The 24,099-nt window shown below is 38.2% G+C and overlaps 1 long non-coding RNA gene across 1 annotated transcript; it reads left to right on the top strand.

The window, feature by feature from the left end:
- The first annotated feature begins 1,327 nt into the window (after positions 1–1,327).
- On the top strand, positions 1,328–23,563 carry LOC136791658 (uncharacterized). Its single transcript, XR_010834047.1, has 2 exons — positions 1,328–1,380; positions 21,912–23,563. It is a non-coding gene; the product is annotated as an uncharacterized lncRNA (long non-coding RNA).
- The last annotated feature ends 536 nt before the right edge of the window (positions 23,564–24,099 follow it).

Here is a 24,099-nt window from a genome sequence, read left to right as displayed (position 1 = left end):
CACACGAGACAGAGCAGCAGACACATCTTCTGTAAGTCGTATATAATCTGCAAACCATGAATTGTTGTAGACATTCTTGGTTGGTATTACTGTAATCTTCAGACCATGAAGTGCCAAATTAACAGTTGCAGACTTTCCACTCCTTTGCAGTGCAGAGGTCCAGATCATGTGCAGTGCAGGCTTCTTTAAAAAGTGCATTTATGCTGCTCTTCCAGATGCCGACTACTTCAAACTGCACAGTCCTGTAGCTACCATGTCTCTTGTCTACCAGGACACTTGGGTGATGGCAGTATAGGCTTCACAGCCTTACCTGCAGCAAGACTCAGCTCTTTTTAAGCCAAAAAAAATTTCTTGGAAGCAAATACATAGGGGGTAAACAGAAGCAACAGCTCTGAGTACAAAACTGACTTTTGCATAGCACTGTATCACTTTTTAAGCAATTCTGCCCCAGTAATTTAACCCAACCATAACTGCAGCCCCAGTCCTAGTTTATATACTCAAAGTACTGTGTACAACACTGCTATATATGTCTTTAGTGACAGTGGGACCTATCCTTTGGGCAGTGGATCAATATCACACTTCATTCTACACAGTCTGTTACTTGTACATTCAATGGTCACAGCTTTTGGTCTGATCTGATCTCAAATGAAAGACTGAGAATGCGAGAGATGCGAAATAGGCTCCATGTACCATTACCAGATAACGCACTTTCAATCAGGTTCATGCAGCTACAATATGGTATTTATATCTAGCATTCAGGGATTTTGAATGTCTATTGCGGGCGCGCTACTTGAAAGCAAAGAACCATGAACAACACGACAAGCCTTAGAATCCGCGTTAAGTCTAATGATGGTCCTTAGCAAAGTGGATGAGAGGTATTTGTAAGCAATCAGTTAACAAAATTATCAGGAGGAACAACCGCTCGTTTTGCTGCCTCTGTGAAGCTAATCTGCTGAAAAATAGTAAGATATATATAGAAGTACACATATAAATGTTATATATATGTTTATGCGCATACATAGATAATATAGTGTCTAGGAGTGTGTGTGTATTGATATAAATACACTATATATATGTATATATGTATGTCTGTATCTGTGACATTTTTGGTCCTTTGGGGTATAGCCTGCCATTGATCTTCATGTGGCTATAATTATATATACTCTAAATTTACCACAACTGTTTTAATTTCATTTTACTGTTGGAAACCCAGAGTTACACAGGTGATTCGATTCACCTCAATTTTGTCAAATCTCACTGAACCTGTGGGCTGAAACCATCGGTATCTATTTAAACAAGTGCATTTGCTCATTTGACTCTCTAGGTAAAAGAAGCAAGAACAGGCTGTTTGTCGGACCTGGGAAGCACTTAGAAAGCATGGTAGGTGGCGATTTCTGTGAATGTCTTGTGTACAGCAATTACTGGAGACTAGGAGAGGGAAGGAGCCTAGCAGGGGACTGAAGTCTTGAGAAAAGAGCTTGAGGAAGATACTTAAGGTCCAGGCATAACATAGAATAGATACAAACTCTGAGTAACCCAGCCACCTTTCCCTGTGGACCACTGTGTTCTAAGCCATTGAAGCCATTGGTGTCAGGGAAATACTTGGTCATTTATGCCCAAGAACAGAGATTTTTTTTTTTCCAGTTGTGTTTCAAGCTATCAAGATTACTGGAAGCTATAGAGAAGATCTGACTGAAAGGTTCATTACCTATTCCATGCAGAGCAAATGCTTTTTTATCTATTTGCAGGGTTAGCATTATGTGCAGACGGTATTATGACATCTAAGTAATGTTAATAAATTTCTGTGTTCTTAATCTTCAAACATTTCAATTCAATTGACTAGTTCATTTTAAATGGGGTCACCACTGCATTTTTCCTGATGTGCAATGACTGGTAGATTTCCCTGTGGCAGTATTAAATCATAGTAGTGAAATAGAGTTCAAAATCCCCTGAAGTAAATGCATAGTGTTATTTTGACCCTATGAACGGGGTCAAAATAGGACAAATTACACTTGCAAATAACCTCTTTTCAAGCCTGAGGTGTAGACGTGTAAACTCCACAGATCAGGAAGAAAACGGTTCCTAGTGCTACTACAACAAGTCCAATGTACTTCATGAAGACCCGATATCAAAGAAACATTCTTCCAGGATGATCTTGGTTTATTTTATGCTGCTATCTTAACAAGCTCCCCAAAATGAAGGGGGAGAGAAGAAATGGAAGTGGTTATCTTAGCCTGTTCTGCTGAAGGTTCTTGTTACCCACATTGCCTCTCCCAATGAGTTATGGCTGTAGCAGCAGCTTCTCTGTTGACATTGTCCTGCAACTTCCGTAGCTATTGCAATCCCTAAAAGACATCCAAGAGTTATTTTCATCCTTGTCGCTAAGAACTGTTGACACAGAAAACTCTTGTCTGCTTGATTTTTCTCCTTGCTTGCTGCAGGCTGTCACAGCGTAGGCCACATCCTTTTTGTGAGATGAAGGGATCATGGGCTGGCTCCTTTAGTGTATAAGAAGGACCCTTTTATCATAAGAATATCCTGGAAGACTTCTTCAAAGTTCATACAGGCCATGAAAACCTCCCACACTGCTAACAGTTTGAACATCTTGCACTAGAAACACTTCTTTAGGTATATTGTCTGTATTCACAGGCCTGCAGGACTGGAGGTGTCCATCAACCTAGTGTTTTCTACTCTAAATACTTATCTTTGCTTCTGAGAAGCTAGGAATGGGATGCAAGGGTAAATATAATGTATGCTTGGGTCAATACATTGTTGCTTTGTCACCTGGGGAAATCAGAAGTAGTGTGGAGCATTGTGCTAATGTGAGTGCTTTAAAATTGCTTGCAAATTACATGCTATCTGGTCTGCCAATTACCTGTTAAGACTTAATGGTCTTAACCTGTTCTTAGCTCACTTGAGTAGATGACAGCTATTCAAGTCCTTCCCAAGGCTAATTAGTAAAGCATAATTATTGACATCTTTTTACTTTATCCAAATTGTCAGCTGTTCAGAGTACCAGAGGAAGATGTGGAGACTTAAAACTTGATTTACTATCTATTGTTAGCGAGATCTGCCCTAACACTTGATCTCCTACCTATAATACTTTTCCTTTGGGACTCCAGCCTCTCCACCCTCTGGACTTTTCTTTGGCTGCTGAAGATTACAGAAATGGGAATGAGATGTAGGAATTAGATGTCCAACAAGAAGTCAGGAAAGATAGTTCATTTCACTAAGCTGTGAGAAGCAAATACACTGGTCAAAGCAAATAAATATCCAAGAACTAGAGAACTTGGATCAGTCGTCATGGGGGGCGGGGGGGGGAAGCTGCTGCCTTCTTGGCTGATCCATCATCCAGAATTCAAACTAGTTAATTATTTTGAAGCAAGATGCTATAAATCTCAGTCTCCTTAAAATTTCCTGTCTGTACCTGTGCTCCTACGAGTTTTCAAGTACATCTTTATAAAGAACTTGTTTCCCGAACCAGGGGGTGAGCAACACTCTTCAGTGGTAAGAAGGCTGCTGTTGTGTTAATTGGCACTGATAAGCGAAGTGGCTGCTGATACTGTTGGATGGGTGTGGCCTGAGGATTTTGAGCCTGTTAATGTAATTTCATAAGAATGAAATTTGAGAAACAAATTTGGTATTGTAATGCTTTCATGGGCTTTTGGATATTCGTGTTGCTCAACATTAGCAAGGAACTTCTTTTGCAATTTAGTCCACGTAGTTTTCAGCTGATAAAGCCACAACAGAGCCCTTTTATCACAGCAGGAAACTTCCCTCTCCCCTCAGATTTTGAGCAATAACAATTCTGTGGGGTAATAATTATTCTGGATGCACTGTACCATGTAAATTAATCTGTTGCTTTGGTAGTACTACTCCAGTAGCAATGCTGATGGTGTATGCTCAGAATGAGCAAATTAATTAGCCAAACTGTGAAATCAAATCTCACAGCAGTGACCTCTGTGACACTGAATAAAGAAAGACATTAAGTTGATGTGTAGTTGCTTTAGTTGAAGTAAAACCAGAACTTGAAAGGGCTAAATGTTCTCATTATTCTGACTTAAAATAGACGTTCAGGCTGGCAATACATTGCTGGCAAGGGGAGATTGAGATTTGATGTCCATTTAGCTTTTTTGTCTGGATCTACTGAGAACAGATCTAAAAAGCAAGTGCCGCAAAACAGAATGCTTCATTGGGAAGCTGCATCAATGATAAAATCAAAACCTATAGATTTCCTATTGATATCAGTTTGTGTTGCATAATCTGTACCGGACACGGGCTCACTGCAGCTATCACCTCATTTGGCTTTGTGTAGCATTTGGTCTCATCTGCTGAAGTTGGAAATCCCCTTCAGTGCTGATGCCTTCATCTTCACCTCTCTGGGGGTGACTTTCCAGAAGCTCTGAGGAGTATTTGTGGTTTTGGATAACAGCAGTACTCCATCCTGTCTTCTCTCTATGCTAAGTCAAAAAGTTTGATATTTGCAGCTTTTTACATAGCAAACAAAGGAATTTTATAATGATTTGCAGCATTAAGGTTATACAGCGGAGTATGCTCTGCAGGCTTGTGGGTGTTATCAGCCATGGTGTATCAATATATGCTGATGGAACAGAAACTTAGTGATGTTTTGCAAGAAAGTAATTAGATAACTCAAGCTTGTGAGGCTTTCAAGCTTGCAGCTATCAGTTATTGTAAGATAAATATTTTACATGTGAAGAAAAAAATAATACTGTTTTTACTGAATCTACCCAGAAAAGATTAGTGATAGGTGGGGGAAAAAAGTTCACTAGGTTATTCTCTCAGAATTTGATGTTTGGCAATCAATAAGTGTGTAAGACATACTGCTGGGGTTGTACATAACAAGAGAAAGTTTTGTGTGAATCAGTGGTAGGAAGAGTTCTGGATAATCTAAACTATGAAGATTTTTTCACCTGTAATCAGCAAAATGAGGATGAATGCTTCATTCAGCTATGGATGTGTTGTATCTGTAGGGGTTAAAAACAGTAAAAATCACTGCACAGTCAGTAAATATAGATATATGTAATGCTGATGCATACAAGATGGAAGAAGGGAGTTTTATGGATACACTTCATTTTGCAGTGATTAATAGTAATGTACTAAGTATTTTAACAATCCTGGGTCTTTCAGAAGTGAATGCCCCAGTAGGTGCAGCTGCTGGTTCCTGCTGTGCACCAGGTAGAAGGCCAGTGCCAGGTGTAATCCAGTAGAGGGGTTCAGATGAAATGCAAAGACAAAAACCAATAGTGAACCCAGTGGGAGATCAGCACTCTGTTCTCCATGTCCCATTAAGCTTGTAATATGGATTCTTTAAGGACAGAGGGTTTTTCCATTAGAGGAACAACATTCCTCTTTAAGGAACTCCAGTGATAATTTTCCTTCAGAGACTTAATTTACACCATGCTTTCTCTAGAAAATAGCAAACCAATTTTTCTTGTGAAAGAAAACTTTCTTGGCATTTAACCCTCCTAAAGATGTCCCTTTCTCCAGTACCTCTGCTCTCACTGTAGGCTTGATCATGCTCAGGGCAGGGACAGTTTTCATTGCGGGGTCAGCTTCAATGCTACCACGAGTCACTTTGATATCTCCTGGGATCTCACCAGTAAGAGCTGACACTCCTACAGTGTTCCCAAGGATGATCTGCAAATTCATTCATAATACTTGTGAAGAATTTCAAAGGTAATCTCAAATTCCTGTGTAAAGGAGTTATGAGAACACATTCTCACTAAAGGGGAAGTGAATAGTCCTATCCATTTATTGCTGATGCCAACTAACCCATCTAAGCTCCTCTCATTCCACTTTACCTAACCTCCACTGAAATTGGGAGAAAGGCTCTTACCCTGTTGAACAGACCCTGATCATGTATGCTATCTCTCCAGTTGATGGAGAATGTGATGATAATAGTACATATGTCTCCCATAAAATAATTGCTTGATACTGCAGTGGTTTCCCATTGATGTTTACTTTAATTCCCATTACAAACCACTATCAAATCAATCCAAAAAGATTGGAAATCTATCCAAAAGACTCTTCAAAAGGTGGAATCTTAGGAAGTTTTCTGAAAGAAAAAAATCCCACTTACAAGCTTTACAACTAATAAATTGTATTTCAGTATATTTGATTCAGTTCTTCCTTTGACCATACTGACGTAAATTTGTTGAACAATTTCTGATTTACATCAGTATAACCAAAGGGAAAACCAAGTTCTTAAGGGTTCATCTGAAATTCAGGTTACAGGAGCAGGGTAGAATAGGCTGAATAGGAGCTTGCATTGAAATTTTGATGTGGGGGTTAAAATCTGGAAAAATCTTAAAACAATTTGCTAAATTTATTTTTTCAGTTATACAAAAATTGCATCATTTCAAAGTGATTAAAATTTTATTTGGAGTATTATGTTGATAAATTTTAGTCTTTCAGAGTTTATGAATTATGGAATATTGTATATACCAATGCATTATTCAAACTAATATTTTAATATAAATGAATTGGAATAAATCAAAACAAAAGGTTTTTACTTTTGCTAAAGGAATATTTTGACACTGCCAAAACAAATCAAGAAATATATTTCCTGCTTGAAAACTTTCTTCAAATTTCTCCCCTGCAACTGCTGCTAAACTGCATATTTCAACCCATACGTAGTTCTTCAAAAAGCTGTAGACCAATTGTAATTTTAATGTTTCCTATTCAGAATTAAAATATACTTCAAGTGCCACTCAGATTAGATAAATATACTATTGTTTACAGTTATGATAACCTTAAGATCCTGAAAATGCCTTAAAAAAGGCTAATTATATGCTTTTATTTGCTGTTAGTAAAAACAGAAGAATAACAACCCAACTCATTTCATCCCTACTGTGATTTCCTCTGGGCTAATTAAAGTGTACTCGACTGATATCTTAACTGTGAAGCTGTAGGCAATCAAAATATTTAAAGGGACAAGCATCATGTTAGTTCTGTACTGTCTTTAATGAGCTGTGCTGCTGAACAGGGCTGAAGATTCATTAATGGGCACTAAAATCTAAGTGTCCCAAGAAGCCTGTGCCGGACTGTTGGGGTTGGAGTTGGATGATCCTTAATGTCCCTTCCAACCCGAGCCATTCTATGACTGTCCTGCCCATATTTATGTCAAGGGCTCAGGTACTGAATGCTGGTGAGGGGTAATACCAAGGGTGGCACCTGCAGGACTCTTAGCAAGGTCTCCTATTCACCCTCTTGCTCCAGCCCTGGTACCCATTGAAACTCTCCTTGAAACCATTCCATGAGTGTGTCAATGAGGTCAGTCAGCATCTGTGCTGCTTTTCTACACCAAGCCAGGGCGGAATCATCTTGGATGTGGAAGCAGTAAGAAGTAGAAGCTAAATCCAGAGCTACTGGCATTGCCCAAGGGTGTTACTGCTGTGCATGGACCAGCCAGGTGCTTGCAACCCCAATCTGCCTCTGTCTACTCCTGGAAATAGTGCTTGCTGCCAAACCTCCAACAAAAACAGGTCTTGTTCTATTTACAGCTATTGATACTTCTGCAGCTTAGGAAAAGGAACCTTCAAAATACTTCTATTCAGAGATGAAAATAGGTTTTACACACAGATCTATAGTACTAGCATACATAAGTGCTTTGAGGGAAATGGACGTGTCACTGAGGTCAGAAAAGGGTGATTAAACAAAAAAATCACCTTCTTATTGAACAATTCCTGCTTTATGCCTCAGTGGCAAATGGACAGATTTTCATAAGTAATAGCTAGATTAATGCTTTTAAATGTCTGGCTAATGCATTGTGGAGCTCATGAAAGAATGAGCTCTTAAGAAAAGCTGATTTGTTGCAAGCAACTGCCATTGACTTTTTTGACATTGACATTTACATTTATAAGTGGCATGAATGGACTATTCTTCACCTATAAATGCATATATTTGTCTTTCCTTTTTCTAGCTGCCTCTGCTTGCTGATGAGTCTTTAATGCCAGGATTCAGTATATTAATTTTTACAACTGTTGAGGAAGAGAAATGCTGGAATGGAAATACAAAGTCCTCAGCCCTTCTTTCTTATACTATATTATCATGCTCTAAGGCAATAAATAACAGTGATTCATTCAGACTATGTAAATCTCTCCATTAAAGTACTCAGTAGGCTAAAGAGACCATCAGTGGTCTCCTGTGGTTTTTGTTTTCTTTAAATGTTAATATTTAGCTCATCTTATTTTCTATCTAACCTAAACAGTAGTGTTCATGCTTGCTACTCCTGAGGTAGAAATGGGCATAAGTCTTAATTTTTTGGGCATCCAGCCCACAGGGGATGCCTGAAGCCATGAGCAAAAACTGTTGTTGTTTGCTTTCAAGATAGGAATACTAATTATGTCCTAGCTTCAGTTGCAGCTTTTCTTATTCTTGAGAAATGAATCTCTCCTTCATCATGGACTTGGTCTACTGTGATTTTTCTCTTGATTTGTTCCTCCCAAATAATATTTTAATTTTAATAGCAAAGCATAATAATTTCCAGGATAAAATTTTTCTCTTGCAATTGCTTGTAACGGTTTTGCTTCCCTTATTTCTAAGTTTTTTAAATACACTTTATTGTTCAAGTTAGGGTTAACAGGAATAGACATGAACAAAACCATTTCTGTTTTTTTACGTGTTATGACCTGAAATTACTGGGGCAAAAAAAGTACCAATACCAAGTGAAACTTTGCTATACTAATGAGATTTAAGTAGTACCTACAAGATGTGATCCAACATTTAAGTGTTTAACCTGAAACAATTCAATTCCATCCATCGTCCAAAGCATGTATGATATTTTTATTCAAGCATTAAGTGAAAATAATTTCCTCTGCCTTTACCAGAAACCCCAGTCAGTGCCCCATATGTCAGTCAAGGTCTTGTTGTAACATTACCACTAAACAGAACGAGGAGCACAAGGGCTTCGTAGCAAAGTGAAATCTGAAGGGTTCTTTTCTTTTTAAAGTCCTCATTACAGAGGATTATGGTTATTTCTTACACTGAACTTTATCTTAGACTATAAGAATTCATATCTAGTGAAGTTGACAGATGATAGGGCTTTATTAAACATCAGATGAAGAATTGGAGTTGGCCTCAAAGAGATGATCCATTTTGTCTCTTGCTTTTTACCAGTATGTACTTTGAATGACACACAGAGAATTTCTGCAGTCGTTTGCCTTGTCCTTGAACTTTCCATGTTTCATGTGCAGGAAGAGAGACATACTACTAATAGGAAAAATTATCTGGTCAATCTCTTTAGTTTTTGTTTTGTGTTGATAGGAAGAGTACTAAATGTCCAAGGTAACTTGCCACTTCTTGAGGTAATGCATCAATTGTTTAACAATGAAAAGTACCATGAGATATATAGCAGAAGATGACTGGGAAAGCAAATTTGTCCTTGGCATGTATGTGCTCTCTTGCATGCTTTCCATCTTCTTTAAACAAATGCTAGGAGCACAGAAAGTGCTGAATTGGAGCTATACGTTTTCAAGGATGAGTACAATATTATTAGAATAACAGACACGTGGCTGACCCAGAAAATATAACGGGATTTAAAATACTAGAATGTAGAATTTGCCAGAAGACTCAGCAAAATAAGGGAAGTGGTAACACTGATAAGGGATTATACATGATCTGTGAGGAGAAAAGATTGCATTTTGGTGGACAGAGCAAAGTAATTTTGATAGAATGTCAAGGCAACCAAGTTCTACTAGTTTTTCTGTTTTTCCCTTTGATTTAAATTGTCCCTTGTGAATATGCTTTACAGCATATTAGATCAGAATCAAGGAAAAGTGTCAGGCTTTCCCCTAAACAGCACAAAAAGTTACTCCAGCTGTAGTCCACAGTTAATCCTGGATCCATGCAATTGCAGTAAGATTTATGTGGTCTTGGGGCTATTCAAAATGATACCTTAAACCTCACAGCCCAGAATTTCACTGTAGCCTAATTCTTCCTACCATTGATAACTCTGCCAGATAAAAAAGGGTGTTTCTATGAAGCAATTAAAACAATTTTCTATTAGAGAATTAAAAAAAATAATAATTAGGTGGTTGATTAGGCAATATCATCTAGCTCTTCTGTATGGCAGGCCTGCAGACATCTGCCAATCAGATACAGTAATTACTTGCAAATTTCATGGTTTGTTCTGCTCTTTGTTTAACCAACTGCTGTTGTTACCTCACCTGCATGGTTGTCAGATGCTCTTGTGCTGCAAGAAAGCAATCATCCAGAAGCATGTTGGCACTTCCAGTTGTGTTCCCATGCAAGAAACACTGAGTTTTTCACTGCTGTGAAACCAGGAAAAGTTACAACTACTGAAATATTAATTGAAAGAGGACTTGCTTCTTGAGAATCTAATGATAGTGTACAGACAATCCAGCCTTGTAAGTAAGGAAAAGGAAGACATTCAAAATCAGACTCTGGTTTGGCATATGTGCACAGATTTCATAACATGAAAACCACCAGTATTTGTGTATTTTATATAATTGTCAGCAAATAATCTATCCTGTTCGAGAAAATATCTGAAGCAATTTAGAACATTTTAAAAAATGTGCATACTATATTAAGGGTTGTAACAAGGAAAAAATTAGCACAGCTCTGCAACTAGCTTAGAAAGGTTTGATATTGATATAAAAAATGTTGTTGAAAATGTGTGTAAATGGTCATCAAATGTAAAAATTCTCACATCATTAGACACACTTTGATTATTCAGTTTTAAATAATATTTTGTATAGCAAACTATCATTTGAATTAAGTGAAAAATTCCTGAATTAAAGGGAGTCCTCTTTATTTTGATGTTCCATCAGTTTTAAGAGCCAAATGAGTCCTTTCCACTGCAGATCCAGAACCACACAATAGTTCCATTCACGTGCTTTTACAGACATGAAGTGAAATGTTGACCCTTTGAAATGAAAGGTTCTCATTGGCTTCAATGGGTCCAGAACATGGTAGCACTGAACTAATGAATTATTTAATACTCAGGGAGTACATGACTAAAGTAGGAAATACAAAAAACAGCTCACCATTACATCAGATCGTGCCTGCGTAATCTATAATCCCTATGCTAAAGAGGAGAATGAATAGACTGCTGGTAGTACTGCTGCAGATAAAGTGTATCTGCATGAACTCAAAATAATTGGAAACTGAGAACCCCCTTTTTCTCAACAGAGTAAATTCCTACGCTTTTTACAACATAACTCAGTGAAGCTATTCTTCATCTTTACCAACAGTAGAGAGAGAGGAGTAAATGGTTAATGAAGTCCTGGTACAGATCTATTGCAATTTGAGTTTCATCATTTCATTGGAAAGATTAATATATATTTACTGAAATCATTTAAAAATCTGGTGAAGAAAAGTCTATTCACTGCTTCCCCACTTTTTTAGTCTAATCTGTCAGCTATTCAAAGTGATTTTATATTAAGTTTAATTAAAGGCCTCACTTTCATTTGGAAAAGATTGGTTTGGTTTAATCAAAATAAATGGCTGGAGGATGACCACTCCTTTGGAAAGGCAGACTTTTTATTATACATTTGAAAGAAAAGATTTTGAATAGTTTTTCTCTGCAAGGTGACATTGAATTTAATGTCCCCTTTGAGTCAAAACAAACTGGTTTCTAATTCATCCTTTCCAGCTGGATAGAACTGGGAAACATTGGTTCTTAGATTTTTTTCAAATAAAAAATCTGTTGAAATTAATGTTTCTGAACAATTTTAGTTCTCATGAAGCAGTATGGTTCAAAGAAAGTATTTCATCCAAAATTCAAAAAAAATTACTTATTAATGATTAATGTATGTTTAAATGTAAAACTTAGGTCTAACATGACATTGAGACATACAAGGTGAAATTCATATCCTTACTGCATGACAAAAAAATCATTGGTGCAAAAAGAGGAAATGCTTTATTGATGCTCTGAATCAAAGTTGAAGCTGTGTCCAGGTGTATTTATGAACAATTTCTGTCCATTAAAAAAACATGCATGGATACAGGATACAGCACTCATTTTTCATGGTAGGAGCTTTATTTTCAAAGCAAATTAAGTCTGTCTGAGATTTGCCCAGCTAAGTAAAAACTCAGTTTAAAAGAAGAGTTAAAAATATTCCCATTGGCCATATCCAGCCAACTTGCTAAGAAAATCTTAGCTATAAACAAATCACTACAACAAAATCTCTGAAGAACAGTAGCAGGGTTTGTTTTCACTATCAGAATTTGGAAACTTATCTGCTGTGAATCCGGAAGTTTCCATCTTTCGATGGGTGTGAGCTGAGGTTCTTATGGAAGGCAAATGTGAATCTGCCAGACCATCTGCATAAATTTCTGTGAATTAATGCAACTCCACTGTTTTTTTTACTGGGCTGTAGAAGTGTGCAAATCACAGCACAATCGCTTTTTTTTGCATTCTGGAGCCTTGCAGGAATCATCTCAGCACCTCCTATAAAGACAAATGCGTGAGCACAGACTTGCACAGTTTGGTTAGTGACTCTTTGTAGTCATTCTGATAAAACATTGATAAGAAAAGCAAATCTGAGCCAAACTATTACAGCCAAAGCAGTTGTTTCATAAGAGGTTTCCATCATTTTTCATGTTGGGGCACTGATAAGCCACTTCAGCTAGCAGCAAGCTCCCTACAGGCTAGGGAGCAGCCAAGGAAAGCTTATGATGTGCAGGGGCTTCACATGCTAAGAATTAAGAAACAAATTAATCCTTGGAAATTATCTCAAAACATGCTCTGGTGAATCAAAGTGCAGTAAAATACTCAGGAGACTCTTGCCTTGTACTATGGCAACTGCTGCAGTGGAGTTGGTTCTGTGCTAACCCACATCTACCTCTGGGAGGTGTATAACGGGCCAGTTCATGCAAGCATCATCAAAACTGCCCTCCTGGGCTGGCTTACCTGATTGATATTGGGCAAAAAGTGTTCCACCAGCATGGGCAGGGCCGAGCATTGCAGAACCAGCATCATACAACAAGATGCTCTTGGAGGTGAGGCTCGCAGTTCTTTCTTGTGAAATGAAATGGCTTATACTTCCCTTCTGCTTACAGAAGTATTTGATTTTAAACAGAACCCCCCTTTCACAAGGAATCTGCTAAATTAAGCCACTCTTCTCAGGTAATTGAAGATATCAGGAATTATGACTTTATTGAAACTAAATGTGTTATTTTTCCCTGCTGATTTCAAGATACAAGCTGCTATAGCATTTCTAGGTGTTTATAATTATAATTTCCATTCCATATGGAACTTAATTGTAAATCTGCCAATGAATTTACTTTAATGTTGAACTCGCCTGCCTGGATGAGTTTGAAATTTATTATTTCAATTTTATTCCCTACACTTGTTGTGGGAAATATTTTGTATCCTTTAGTGAAAGAACTCATATGGAATTTACAGCCTGTTCTTCATCAATAAATTCAGAAAAATCAAATTATTGTTAGGTGTAAAACTCCAAATACTATATTACTAAAGCACATCTTGAGACAAGGTGTCATCTTATTTTATGAGATATAGCTCAATGCTAGAATGGTGTTAGAGCCCTGGATGCATGTCACTTGGAATGACTTTTCTGATTGAAGGATCGGTGTGGAAAATAAGTCATTACTAGTGAATATTTTTACTACTATTAATTTGCTTCTGTTTGTTATTTTCAGTATTTTCAGTACTTTCATTTTTGTTCTTTGCACTGGCTATTTTAATTTAGGATCCATATTTGAACATATTACTCATACTGATGAGTAGTAGCTGCCTTGTGCAGCCTTGCTGTTTTCAGGAAGCTATTTTTGCAAATGAGCACTGACTCGTGCTGTTACAGGAATTACGCTTCTTGGCAAGCAGGGGGAGGTGGATGGTATGTGCAGTCTGCAGGCTCCCCATTATACAAAGTATACACAAGCAGCTGTGGGCTAGTCAGGTTTCTCATTAGGAAAATGGAAAGGGTGAGAAATCATACTGTATTTACAACTGCCATATTCCTCCATCACTTACCATCAACAACAATCACTCTGCCTTAAGAGCCTTCCCTGGAAACAAGAACAGAGCAGGGCTAAATATTGTTCGGAAGCCATTTGGAAATAAATTACCAGAATCAAGGCATTTTACGTAAAATATTGTAAGGACTATCTGATAAAATTAATAGCAGGATGGAAATTCAGGGTAGGCTAAACAAAATCAAAGCAATGGATGATTTATAACTTGTGGCCTGTCATATCCATACTATATCTCACTAACATAAACCTGTAGCTTAAAATGCTACAGGAATTCTAGCATGGGATAAAAGTTACTGAAATAAAAATGTTCCCCAGAGGGTGTTGGGAAGGTCTAAAACTATTCAATTTAGCTGTAAATTAATGAAAAGAACCATCGTGTTGGAGTATCCATTCCCTAGGGGGACCCAACAAGAATACAGTAGCCCTAATATTCAAGGACAAAAGCAAATCATTACAAATTTGAGGATACAGAGTTGTTCCCTCCATCATCCCAACCCCGCCCCCCCCCCAAAAAAAGCGCTATCTTGTTGGGACCAGAAATGGATGATTTATTAATTTGAATTTCTGAAGTTTTCTAACATGAGGAGAGTGCTATATCTATTCATGAAACTCTGCAAAAGACTTGAGTCCAATATCAATCCTAAGGAGATTAAATACTTAAGCATTATACTGTCCTCTAAATTAAGGAAGTTGTATAAGCTTAATTTCCAGAGGATTCTAAATGTGATTAAACTGGATATGCCATGATTAAATATCTGCTGCTATCCATTTCTGGGTGGATTAACTCTGTTAAAATGAACTCCTCTGTAATATTTATTTCAGATAACTCCCTGGGAAATTTCTTATTCTGTGTTTCAGAATCTAGCACTTATTTTGGCAGTTTTGCACAGAAAATAAAGTCTGACTGAAAGTATAGATACTACAAAAATCTACTGAAAGTCCATGGATACTCTTCAAATTTGTTAGCATCAACACTCTGGCAGCTGCATTAAATTATAGGAATCTGGTTTAGTGCTTTTGCACTTTCTGGAACTGAGGCTTCTCATGGTGCACCTCTGGAGGCTGCTGATGCTGGATTCTTCTCTGCCTCCATGCCTCACCCAATACTTGTTCAAAAACAACTTATGGTACCTGTTTGTGGAAACTCCCACTTCACACCATCACACTGGGATTCACTTCACTTGATGCTGACCTAAGTGTTAAATTTCATGTGTGAGAAATCGTAGAATGGTTTGGGTCGGAAGAAACCTCAAAGCCCACCTAGTTCCAACCCCCTGCCATGGGCAGGGACACCTCCCACCAGACCAGGTAGCTCCAAGCCCCATCCAGCCTGGCCTTGGGCACTGCCAGGGATGGAGCATCCACAGCTCCTCTGGGAAACTTGTTCCACTGCCTCACTACCCTTATAGTAAAGAATTTCTTCCTAATATCTAATCTAAATCTACCCTAGAAATATATTTTCATATGGACGTTCCACTGGCAGACCTTACTTCTTACTCTCATGTTAGATATGGGATTTGTTGGTTGTGGGCTGAGCTAAAAGCCCATTGACCTGCTGCTGGCAGCAGTTACAAGAAGTGTATATGGGTAAATAGAAAAGAAGAGTCAGAATAAGCTATACTTCGACTTATAAAAATATGCTTAAAACTACATCAAGCTAAAGTAGCGTCCATACACAGAATTTCAGAGGATCTGGATCCAACAAACATTTACTAAGTAAAATTACCTACCACAAAAATACTCCTGTACTTCCACACAGATCAATAAGGGTATAGCGTATGCTTTCTTGTCCCACCATTTCTCAGTACAGAGATGTCTAGGAACCATTTACTTTAAAAAACAAAACAAACTTTAAAAGATATTAATGTATGCAATTTCTTATATACTCATTATCCATTTATTACGAGGTGAACCACTCTGAGTTCATTAGTATAAGCTGGCTAAACTATTGCTGAGGTTACTGTTGATGCTTTAAAGGTTTTTGTTGAGTTCATCCATTATTCTTATACTTGGTACTTTATAAATGTGAATTGTTCCCTCTGTAATAGCTACCTCACATTTCTTCTTTCTCTGACCTTATGTCTCTCTCTATATATGCATGTATTTGGCTGGCTGGCTATCTCTGCTTTCAGCTAGTCTAATGGATAAATCACATACAGAGGAAAGGTTTTTAAGCCACTAGTTTTGTTCTTCCACTTAAAGCCGGTTCAATTCGAATAAGCATCAAATCTACCTGATTGCATTTGCTTGTCAGGTAGGTGAATGTCTAAAATCCATAACGCATGTACGAACACTTGAGATTGCAAAATCAGTAGTTTGGTCAACACCCCTTAAAAAACTTTCCCTGACACAGGGACTGTCCAACAAAACTCTGGAAAATATAAAGAAAAAAATATCAAAGAATGAAATTCTATTGCACTACATAATATCCTTCATTCTTCTGAATCCTATCTTGCTAGGAGAAGATAGCTCAGAGAAATGCCATCTCAGTGGAGTGAAAGTAAATAACGCTCCCTTCTCCAAGTTTCTTACCCCAAATGCCAATGATCAGGTCAGCATAAGAAAACTGCCCCAAGCACCTGCTCATAGTGAATGAAAGGTCTGTCAACAACAAAGTTAGCACTATTCATGATCTCATTTTGGATGAAACACTAGACCTAGCCTGAAGCACAAAGACCTAGTTTAATGTCACCACTTCAGCTCAGTCCAGTATTACAAGTTTCTCGGTACAGTACAAAACAAGCCCTAAAGAAAAGAAGCGGCAGCAGCAATCTGTCAGATATTTACTGAGCGTTTCCTTAACTCACTCTCGCATTGCTATACCCAGCACATGTCTGCAGGGATGTGGGCTTGGGCTCTGTCACGCGCTGGTAGAGAGGGCAGCCCTCGTGGGCTTCTCTACATATCTGTTCTACAGAAGCGATTTTCTCTGGCTCGCTGACATCCTTTGCGTACTGACCACCCACTGATCTCTAAAAGAAATAGTGATATTAGGCTGGAAAAATTAAACTTTGCTCATTCTTGTCTCTCTGTAGAAAAAGTCACTTTTCTTATGTGACATTGTAAACTCATATGTGCAAGATAATGAGCCAACCTGAGTACCTTATCGCTCACATCTACTACCAAAGGTTCAGGGAGCACACATACAAATATGTGTATTTCATGGTAATTCAATTGAAGTTAGAAGCTGAAAATGTTTTGGTTTGTTTTGTTTTTCATGGAATATGTAGAGTCCTAAATAACCAAAAGAGAGATCAGGTTGATATGAGTAAACATGATTTTTCAGCCCTTTCGTAAGACAGCTGTCAAATGGCAAAAGGATCTATTGGCAATATGGCCACTGTTGAGTTAGCTACAATATTCCCCTCTCCCTATAATTTTCCTTTTCACCTGCCAAACCTATCCATTTATATGCTTATATCCTGTTATTATATAAAATCAGGATGACAAATTGTATGTCTGCAGCCCTCTTTGTTCCCATTCTACAGCCCAGTGAATGTTCCTGGTGTACATCAGTTTTATGTGAATGTAGGATGTTTGGGGTTTGTGAAAAATGTTGCTCTGCATGATTCATTTTACTGCAGCTAATGCCAGGGAGAGGAGGAGAAAAAAAGAAAAGAAAAAAAAAGAAATACTCCATTGAAAATAATAGCCTGCTTCTTGGACTTTGCACATATATTTCTTTTGTCTGGTTGTTCTTTTGTTTAAGCCACTATCCAGGTGGAATAATCAGGTCTCTACAAGCAGAAACCCATCAACTATGGCATTATATATTACGGTTTCTAAGCATCACTCACACATGTCAGTGTGAGAGGTTCCTGCTTTGTTTATTTCCAGGTTTCTGAAGCTGCACCCATCAGCCAGCCAGGGAGCTGAGCACAGCCCTGGCACCGAGTGGTGCCGCAGGGCTCCATCTCGGGGATGTGCATGGCCCCTTTGATTCATCCTCACTCAGTGCTGAGGCAGATGCTGACACTATCAGCATGTACTTACATATAGGAATAACTGTTAAAAAAAAAAGCGGAGATGAAATCTTGGTTCCACTCGCATCAGGCATAAAACTCTCATTGACTCCGCTGGGGCCAGGTTTTTATTCCTGATATGAATTTTCTCTGTCAGACAATTTAAAGATGCTTTTATGAGGAAAGGAATCTCACCATCTAAAATACCATGTTTGCAATTCTGGAAATCTCTGACATATGTTTTAAGAGTGTGTCATATTTCCTACTGGGAAACTTTATGATGCCAGTAGCATTGTGGGAAGATAGCTTCGCAAAGGCTGTGATAAAGAAGCGGAGATATTCAGTGATGGTGCTGGAGGTCATTTTAAAGTTACAACTTTTTCTTTTTTTTTTAAATCAACTTCCTAACTTTCATGGTGTTGTTTAAGAAAAAAAAAAAAAACAACCTTGCCAGCATTTTTCTGTGTATCTCTTTCATTCAGGTCCAATACTGTTTCACGTACTACTGAAAAAAAACATATTTGCCTCTTTCATTTTTGTGAATTTCTTATTTATTCTATTTTTTTTTATTTTTTCAATAACACACTAAGGGCCTGACCCAAAAGCCTTTTAAATCAATAGGTGGATTTCCCTCAGATTTCAGTGAAGCCTGAATCATTAATAGGACGAATATTTACTCTTTTTCTTCAGCAAGTACCCCAAATGCTCATGTGTTCTCAAAGCTTTAAGTCTCTAACTGAAAATAGCCCACTTCATGTTGCCTTTGTTTCTTCTGTGAAGCTACCTTGTCATGTACCAAGTGTGCAGTTATCAGCAAAATACCATGCATTATTTTGTGGTAACACAGCATATATCTTGTGTCACCACTCTATGAGAGTTTAGCACAAAATATAACCCTATTAAAATTACAATGCATTTTTCACCTAGCTCAGTTCAAAGCACTCACAAGCTGCAAAGAATTTAATTAAAACACAATGATTTAATAGGCAGGTTCCATCTATTGTTTACTCAGGAGGTTGAGATTCTGTTTAAAATTAGGTCCCAAATTTAATTTCGGCTTCCACCAAACTCGCCATGGAAATGAGACTCTTTAGAAAGAAGCGAGGCACAGATGGTGGCAGCGGGTCCTTGCCTTTTGATAGCCATGGGGTACTTTTGGAAGTTGAAGAAGTAGTTGGCATTTGTCTTGCTAAAAAGGTGTGTGATAATCGTGAGGAAAAGCGTGGCCTTGCCTCCAGCAGGGCTCTGTGGTGCCGAAGGTGGGAAGGCCGCACAGCCTGGGGAGAGCAGGCGCTGTGTGGAGGGCGGTGGGGATGGTTCACGCTGCCTCCTCCCACACCTGACAGAGGCCCCAGAGACCACAGACAGAACCTGTCAGCTTGAGTTGCTTTGTCTGGGGCTAATCATCTTATTTTCAAATAATGAGTTGTTCCCTGGGGCAAAGGTCTTTTCAGGCCTAAAGCCTGGTTTTAATTTCTTTGCCTTGCTTACTCAGTTTACAAAAGGTCCATAAAATGCATTTTATAAGAGCAGCTTCTCATAACAATACTAGTAAAGAAAAGGTGCTGCAGCACAGCAAGTCCTGAGGGAAGGGAAGGGAAGAGGGAGCAGAGCAGAGCAGCCATTTTGGGTGGCAGCCCCAGGCAGTCCAGGAGCGCGTGCAATGAAGGATTCTGGGGGCAGTACATTTTTAAAACTCTCTTCTTTACAAGGCAAATATATCTCCCTTTATACAGATGGATCTTGGTCTGACTCAAAGAAGATATTGTACATGACTTCTATAAACAGAAAAAATGTAAAAAGCTTGCCGTGAAATGCATGATTTAATGTACATATAAGAAAAGGCACTATGCCAGTTTCTCAGTTTCTGTCACAGTTTTAATGAAAAGTGATTCTAACATTTGAAACGTTTTAAAAGCTGTCCCAGCCAAATGCCACATTTCTATATATTATCTCCTAGCTATAATTCTGAGTTTTAGTAGGATGTTACTTATATCTCTTGATAAAAGACAGTATTTAATAATTTCTTATTACGGAATTAATTTTTATTTATTATAGGTATGTAACAAAACATTTCAGGGAAATTTCTTCTACTTTGCAAAATGATCTATGGGAAAGATTTGTTAATTTAGTTTAGCTGCACAGGCCTATTATGTGTTCACTGGTAATGTACTGCAGTCCTAATTCACTGGATCCAGCAATCTGCTTGGATAGTCAGTACATATGTTTTTCTCATCAGAGAGCCCAGATTTAACATCCATACCTTGACTTTTAGCAGAAAATTGAAGCTGAAATGCCTGCTGTCTTTTGCATATCATAACCCAGATTATTCAAATTCACAGCTTTAAAACCACTTGTGTCCATCTGGCTTTAGAAAATTGAGAATTCTGCCCTTGCCTGCAGTTCCAGGAAGGGTTACGGTCCAACACACATGGGCTGTGTCAACACCGCACGTGCTTATGGAAGTTGATCAAATGCATTATAAATCCATGATTTTAGAAATAAACCACTTATGCAGTTAAGGGGATCACATGATGCAAGTAAGGTGGTGTCAGAGATCACCTGTAGTGCTCAGGCTACCTCCTCATGTGCTGTGGAGATCCGCTGGTTAGTGCTATGGAGGAGGCCCAGCAACACACCAGGAGGCACCTGTTCCTCAGTCCTTTTGGACTCTTTGGGTTAAGAGGCTTTCTTCCTCCACATTCAAAAAGCGCTTGTCCCATTTTTTTTATGTTATCCCCAGCAGACAGGGCACAGCATGGTGTAAGCTCCACTTGCTGAGAGGCCGGTCCTGGTCTCTGCTAGAGTGAGCCAGGGTGGTTCATTCCCTGAATTCAGGTTGGGGTCACCGAGTTTGATTTTGCCAACAGGTTTTGCTGCTGTCTATAGGGTTTAAGTGCAATTTTAGCATAGCTTGGCCAGATGCCTGTTCCCTCGCATTGGTGGGACCCTGCTCTGCTGAGAACTGCAGACTCTTGCTGTTGAATAGAGACATAAATTATTTACATTACCTTCATATAGCAACTTATTGACTACAGCATTGTAAAGTACCCTATTAATGTTTTAAGCATTTCACTTTATTTTTATACAAGTAAATTATTTAGGAAATGTTAAAATGCTTTATGCTTTGACTAATGAGAAAGAAAAGTGTATACTGCATCTTATTTTAATTGGATGTTTACTCTATCCTGTAGAAATCAGGCATTTATTATTTCAAACTTAATTAACTATGCATACTATTCCTGATGGATATGCATTCAGTTTTTCCACTTGATCTAGTCATTAAGAGCCATAAATGTGCAGATTATTTTTACTTGGAAGTATGAAATAATTTTGGTTTTCAGGTAACTCAGTTACCATATAAAGTGAGTTACTATACCGCTCATCATTCTGATGCATTCAATTTTCTAAATTAATGCATATACAGTACATTAAATTTAGGATAATGTAAATTGATTCAAGTGGTGCAAAACTCACAGTCAACCTGGAGCGAAGTCTTCAAATTTCTCTTCCATCTTCGTTAGCAAAGAAATATTAAGAATATTTTTATGATGTTATAGTAGATTATAGGTATTTTTAGGACATACTGCAGTGTTGAATGTGGTCTTATGGAATGTTTGATGTTATCGCAATATCCTGTGTTCTGGATAAAAATGTGGAGTATCCACTTTCCTCTTAAACTGTTTACTTACATCACATGTGATCATCAGATCCTGCAGAGATAGGATAAAGAGCCTAGCAGTTAGACAAATTTTGCTTCATCCTCTACACCCCACACAAGAGAGCATTTTCTTAGGAGAAATCATCAGAATTGAATTTGTGAAAAACAGCAGGGCAGAGTCTCTAAAAATGCAGCCCCTGCATCAGGACAGGACAGCTGAGTGCTGCTCCTTGGCTTGTGGCAAAACTTGGTTTTAGCTCAATCTCGTTATTATTTCTCCAGATATTTTTTGTATGTTGTCATAGATCTGAAACCTATTGATTAACAAACATCTTGCTCAATGCTCCATGCTGAACAACAGCGATCTGGAAGTCAGGAGCAGTTCAATGCTGAGAGCGTGTTTCAGGCGAGGCCGCTGACAGACAAGTCATGTAATATGCTATAATGTTGTACCAGGGAAAAAGAGACTTGGATGATGACTACAGGAAAAAGAGCTATAAAAGAGCAGGCAGCAGATTCTTCCTTATGTATATTTGATCAGCCAGCTGTTGTCGCTCAGTTTCCTTACAGTGGTCAAATTCCCTTCTAAAATAAAGAACTTGAGGCTTCAATTTGTGAAGAAACAGATTAGTAAGAGCAAGCTTCTAGCCAAGGGAGAAGTTTGAGGAAGAAATCAAAGCAATGAATCCTGCAGGAGGCATGGGAAGGTGCCGGTGGTGGAGAACTGCTGAAGAAACTGCATGGGATCGTGAGAACGAGGATGGCAGAAGATTCCCTGGGGAAGCGAGGAACAGCCCATGCACAGGAGCACCTGAATCCAGGCCATAGTGAGGATGCAGCATTAATAAGGCAAAATCAGGTCCAGTCTGATTTACCAGCCATTAACATCATTAACATACACACCAGCACATCAGACTGCTTTTCACCAGATCCTGAGTAGATGAAGCATAGGTCAATGAAGAAATGGAGCCCTTGCCTCTTGGAGAAGTTTGACAATTTTGCGTTACAGTAGTTGAAGTAAATTAGTCTTTTCCAGCCAGTAATGTCTTCGCAATTTTCTTAAAACCTTCCATTTAAAAAATGCTTTTCAAATTACCATGCAGGCTTCATAGAACAATTATAAGTGCACAAACAAACCCCATCGCACTGCTGTGCTAATTACCCTCCAGGCTCCTGATCTTTCAGGTTGCCTTCGTGTTGCAATGGAGACTTAGAAGTGAGTTCCTGCTCCATGTGCTGTGGGAAACAGTAGGTTACACACACAGAAGTAATTTCCTTGTCCGTAGTCAATTCTGTCCTCATGGCAGCAAGGTTTTAGAAGTTTCCCAGATGACAACAACAAGAAAAACAACAAGAAAAAATCTACTTTTTCTGTGGAAAATACATTTATTTTTATAAGCGATTATGAGATTTACTATTAGCCTATATAGCATTGATGCCAATAAGGACTCCCACTGAAACTTCAGCGTGAGTTTGATGGGAAAAATGCATCCTTTTCATAAAGATTAAAAAAAATCTACATGGAGCACTGAGCTTGGAAAGGATGAATGGTTATTTCAGTGCTAGAGACTTTTTGTCCAGAGGTGAAGCTGAAACAAATCCTGCACTAAACTGATGCTATGGGATAAACCTGACTGCTCCTTTCTTTTCAGTTGGAAAAAAAAAAGTGTGACTTCTTGATATGTGCCTTGACATATGTTGATATAGAAATATTTTAAGAAGTTAATATTCTTGATTATTTTGTTCACACCACATTTCAACACCTTTGATTCCTATTACATTGCTGCATTCATCACTTCTCTGTCTGTGCATTCCATGGGCAAATTGGGCTGTAAATACATTAACAGTGCGTGCAGCCCTGTCTGTGCTCATGGATTGCTCCTCCGTTTACACATTCAGTAAAAAGCAGAAAAGACATCTACTTTTCAGTATCCTTCATAAATCGTTTTTACTTACTTGTAAACCTGCTGCAGAATAAAGGATAACAACTCTATTACACTGTATTAGTCCATTGCCGGAGCTCCTTCAAACAGGTTTACATGCTATAGGTATCAGGGAAAATGTGCCAAGAGGAAAACTTAGCTCTTTACAGATGGGGGAAAAGGAAGAAGAAAAAAAAATAAATAGCCATGCTGAACTGCAATGAGCTCATGCTTTCCTGTTTTGTTTTGTTTTTCAAAAATGTCTACTGTTTGAATTTAGTACAAGACTCAAGCTTCTTCTCTCCTAATTAGCAAAGTAACATTCATGGGTGCAGTGGGAGCTGTGCGGCCAGAATGTTTTCCTGATCTGACCCCAACAATTGCTCTGAGAGATTTTCCTTTTTTTTCTTTCTTCACCAGAAATATAGAAAGATGGAGACATAAAGATAAGAACATATTATCTATTTTTATCACTTAAGCCATTTTGGTCCAAACGGACTTTTTAGAGATGAAAACCCAGCAATCTAGATACAGATGGATAAGAAAAAGGCTATTTCCTATCCCACAGCAA

Source organism: Anser cygnoides, chromosome 10, assembly GCF_040182565.1.
Source record: "Anser cygnoides isolate HZ-2024a breed goose chromosome 10, Taihu_goose_T2T_genome, whole genome shotgun sequence".
In the NCBI taxonomy this organism is placed as follows: domain Eukaryota; kingdom Metazoa; phylum Chordata; class Aves; order Anseriformes; family Anatidae; genus Anser; species Anser cygnoides.
The sequence above is the reverse complement of the archived record's forward strand: the minus strand, read 5'-3'. Positions and strand labels throughout refer to the sequence as shown.